Below are 4,658 nucleotides of genomic sequence, written 5' to 3'. Positions count from 1 at the left end.
AGCCCAGGGTAAATTGAGTATTGGTATTGGGAGATTGTAAAATGGACTTCATACAGCAGTCAGGGGATAAGATTCCCAATGCAGTTATTTTAAGTGGAACAACCAATTCAGAAAGAGATGAGAGAGTGCTTGATTTCTTGAGGAAGTATGGTGCTATTCAGAGAATAATACCAGTTGATGATGCTACCTCAGAGTTCTATCAAAACCTGATTGTTGAATATTCAAGCAGCTTGGTTATAGAAGCTCTAGAACCCCTTTTGCCATACAAGCACACACTAGATGATGATCCAAGTGTTGTATACCATATAAGGACACTAGCCAGTGTGTATACTACTAAGGTGGGGGGGGGAGTCTACTAAATCCTTCCTTACTGAGTTAAAGGACATAGCCAAGCTTAGTTGAAAAGACTTCGAAGAAGTATTAAGAGAGATGATGTCACAGATCAGTGAGACTATTGAGACTGTTGAACCTGTAGAGGAGACACTTGCAGGTCCATTGCAAACCGATGCGGTTGGTGACGTGCCACACTTGCTTTCAGACCCTTTTCGAAAAGACGAAGGTGGAGGAGTCACGGTTACACAGTTTGCTGGACCAAAGTCTCCATCCATTACGATTAGTGATGTGAATCCACCAGAAATTCAGAAGGTTGTGGTTGAGCACATTCTAAGGAGAGAGGACATAGGGGCACACGTTCATTCCCCAGTGCGGCTCTGCTCCTTCTCTGGAAAGACCCCCAGGCCTAATAATGAGACAGACTATGATACTTGGCGTTCACAAATCAAACTACTCCTCAGTGATCCAAGCATGCCTCCTATTCAGCTATCTAAAAGGATTCTAGAGAGCTTGCTCTCCCCTGCAGCTGACCTAGTTAAGGGACTGAGCCCTAAATCTCCCCCGGTAGCCTATCTAACGCTATTAGACTCAGCTTTTGGTGTGGTTGAGGATGGGGAGGAGCTTTTTGCTCAGATTATGAACACTCTCCAAGATCCTGGTGAAAAACCATCAACTTTCCTTCATCGACTGCAGTTTGCACTAAACTTAGCTGTAAATAGGGGAGGGGTTGCACCTGAAAATGTAGAGAAACACCTCCTGAAGCAATTCTGTAGGGGGTGCTGGGATAGTGCACTGCTTGGTAAACTGCAACTTGAGCAAAAGAAAAGTAATCCACCATCCTTTGCAGTCTATTTGCTAATGCTGCGCACTGAAGAAGACAGACAAGCAGCAAAGGCTGATAGAATGAGAAAGCACATCGGCTCCACAAAACAGCGAGTCAATGTTCACTCTCAGAGTGCTTGTAACTGCGTAGAACCAAAAGGGGAGTCAGAGACTCAACCCAGTGCCATCGAAGATCTTAAACGGCAAATGGCAAGTCTGCAGAGCCAGTTAGCTTCTTTTGTATCACAGAAACAGACAAAGGTCTATAGCACAAAGGGGAAAGCTGGGAAGTTTCCTGGTGAACCTAAGCCTAGTGGTGCAAATACAGAGGTGCGGAGGCAGACAAAAGAGAAGCAGACCAGCAAACCTAGGCCCTGGTATTGCTTTCACTGCGGGGAGGATGGGCACATAGCCACGTCTTGCACCAATGCTGCAAACCCTGCTCTAGTAAGTGACAAGAGGAAGCAGTTGGAGGAAAAGCGCCACGCATGGGACAGGCAAAACAATCCCAGGGATTCCAACCCAACTTTAAACTAGATTCCGCCCCTGTTGTGGGACAAATAGGGGCTGGAGTGACTCAGCAACGTCCCTGGGTTATTACCAGATCGAGGTCGAAGAAGCAGAAACGCCTAAGATGGCTTTTGTGTGTCCCCTCGGCTTCTGGGAGTTCAACCGTATGCCCCAGGGGGTGACCAACGCGCCAAGCACCTTTCAACGGCTTATGGAAAGGTGCATGGGGGATATGCACTTAAAGGTGGTACTAGTCTTTCTCGACGACATAATTGTGTTCTCCAAAACATTGGAGGAACATGAGGCACCCGTCTGAGAGAGTTTGGGCTGATGCTGTCCCCTGAAAAGTGTGTTTTCTTTCAGACATCTGTGCGTTACTTGGGGCATATTGTATCCCGAAATGGAGTTGAGACAGATCCCGATAAAGTTTCAGCTCTCCGAACATGGCCAGTCCCTCAGAACCTTCAAGACTTGAGATCTTTTCTTGGGTTTGCTGGGTATTACCGGAGGTTTGTCATGGGCTATTCCAACTTTGCAAAACCCCTCCATAATCTAACTTCTGGTTACCCGCCTTCCAAAAACGACCTCAGAACATGTAAAACTCCATTCACTTTCGCTAATAGCGTTAGCATGTAGGATCTGGTATATAGTTGTGAGCTAACCACAATTCTGTTACCTCAGAACTGTTTATGATAAATGTGTATTGTATGTATGTGAATATTAAAAGCTACTTGCTAGCTATGTTAAGTATAGAGGTTATTAGTGCAGATTTGAAGCCCTGCTTCATGTTAATTTACTCTTGTCTAATAGCTGTGGAGTTTCTACTCATTGAGCTTCAGTATTAGCATGTAGTCATGTGTCTTACATATGACTGATAATATGTGTATGAATGAATGTCTTAAGTCAATGTGATTCTGTTTTCATATTAATACTTGAACCTTATAGTATTATCATTTAATTTAGCATTGAGTTTGATCTTTGAGAATTGAAGTTGTATTGATACGATCGATATACATGTGTGACCTGTTTATAGGTCAGGTTTTGATTCTGAGGAAAAGAATTCTCCGGTGTCAAAGAGGACATCAAGAAACCAAGATTCCAGTTAACTGGTGGCGAGCTACTCTACGATCTTTCAGAAGAGATTGGACTTTCACGTTCTTCACTCCACAGTGTGGTAGGAAAGACCCTGTACAAAGACGGATTGGACCCAACAACAATCTACAAACTGACATTTACGACTTGACTGACAGACTTTGAATTGACTTTTATGTGCACACTTTTCTTTTATTCATTTCTGTTTATTATTTTGGGGAGAATTTTTTATGTGTTCTATTGTCAAACCAAGTTGAACTGCTGTTATGTTTAAATATAAGTTAATTTAAAGAAATTGTATTTTTGTATTTCTCATTATTGATTCTCAACTCCAGGGCTCCTACTTACCTAGACTCTCCTATCCTGGTCCAGACTAACACTTATTCTAGTGTAACAAAGGGTTACATAATACTGATATTTACACGTTTTTACTTAACTCAAAGTGTATGTATCATTCAACAGAAGCTTATTTAAACCACCTGATTAAATATAAATATATATATAGGAGGATTATTTTACGTACAACTTTATGTCGACCTGTTATCAGATTACTATCATAGTACAGCTCACATTCACATTCATTAATGTGAAACCAGGAAAGTACCAGATTTCATATCAAATCATTTATTTTTTTGTCATCTCTTAATCGCTTAAATCAAATCTCTTCTTTCTGCCTCCATTTTGCACATCATCTAGCTTTTGCATATTTCAAATCTCTGTCACAATCTTTTCTTATATTCTGTAATAACAAAAAAAGAGGTCGTCCCTTTTTTCTCATCAAGCGTCCTCCTCTCTGCAGGTGGATCCCTTCCACACTTTATTCAGAGTCGAGGGTCTCTCCCTCCTCGGAGACGAGCAGATAAAGCCAGTGAATCCAGTGCTGTGGATGCCTGAGGACGTGCTGCAGAGAATCAGCCTGCAGCCTGACCTCCTGAGCTAGCAAAGCTCCCCACCATCACACCCACTCCACTGCTGGATGCCAGAAGCAGAGAGAGGACCACCACACATCCTAGTCCACAGACAGATTTCACATGCGGACAGCTCATCTCCGCTTGGAGAACTTTGGGATCTTGTCGACCTTAGAGAGTGGTTGATGCAACACTTTTCTCTGGTCTGGTCTTTTGGTCACCCAATTGTGCTGAAGAAAAAAAATATTTACAGAACCACAATGACTTAAAACCTGAATCAGACGTGTTAAACAGATTTCTTAGTCGTTGACAGATCAGAGAATTAAGGAGCATGTGTGGGTTTTATCACACAGTGCTAGATACATTTTAGCAATAACAGAGGAATCAGTCAATCACAGAGGAATATTCTAATGATTGGGGACAAATTGATGAATTCATTAAAGATCCATAGTTATCACGTATTCCTCAGGTTTCTTCCATTTTTCCCTGCTCATTGTTTCTATGGAAATTTTTTACATTTCTTTGCCATGATCTATGTATCTATCTTTATCAGTCCTTCTAAAAAGCGTTACAAGCAGTGTAGATATTCATTAAACAGAATATGACCAGGATATATAGTATCATGTTCCTGGTCATCAGAGAGATAGGTTAAATAACTCTCTGTGGTCAAATCCATCTTACTTTGAATTGAATGTTGGACTCTTTACAATTGTGCAAATGAAAGTAAAATCACGAAGACCCACTCACCAATCTCAGGTCTATGATTTCCTTCAACATGCACTCTATCCGAGAGGACGTCTTCCCCTCTGTGACGATCGTCTGCATCTGGTGAAAATACTTATCCATGATCCGCTGGTGAGACACATAGGGAGAGAGACGGTTAAATGTTCAGCATGTCAAACACACCGCTGACAAAAAGTTCACATCACATCTTCATCCCTGCAAACAATGCATTTCTCTTAATATTTAATTTTGGAAAGGGAAACCAGCCGC

General features: G+C 41.9%; 1 long non-coding RNA gene across 1 annotated transcript; it reads left to right on the top strand.

Annotated features, from left to right (window-relative positions):
- The first annotated feature begins 2,512 nt into the window (after positions 1–2,512).
- LOC133966384 (uncharacterized) lies at positions 2,513–4,122 on the top strand. The gene is made up of 2 exons (XR_009923942.1): positions 2,513–2,839; positions 3,557–4,122. It is a non-coding gene; the product is annotated as an uncharacterized LOC133966384 (long non-coding RNA).
- The last annotated feature ends 536 nt before the right edge of the window (positions 4,123–4,658 follow it).

Source organism: Platichthys flesus, chromosome 12 (genome assembly GCF_949316205.1).
Source record: "Platichthys flesus chromosome 12, fPlaFle2.1, whole genome shotgun sequence".
Classification (NCBI taxonomy): domain Eukaryota; kingdom Metazoa; phylum Chordata; class Actinopteri; order Pleuronectiformes; family Pleuronectidae; genus Platichthys; species Platichthys flesus.
The sequence above is the reverse complement of the archived record's forward strand: the minus strand, read 5'-3'. Positions and strand labels throughout refer to the sequence as shown.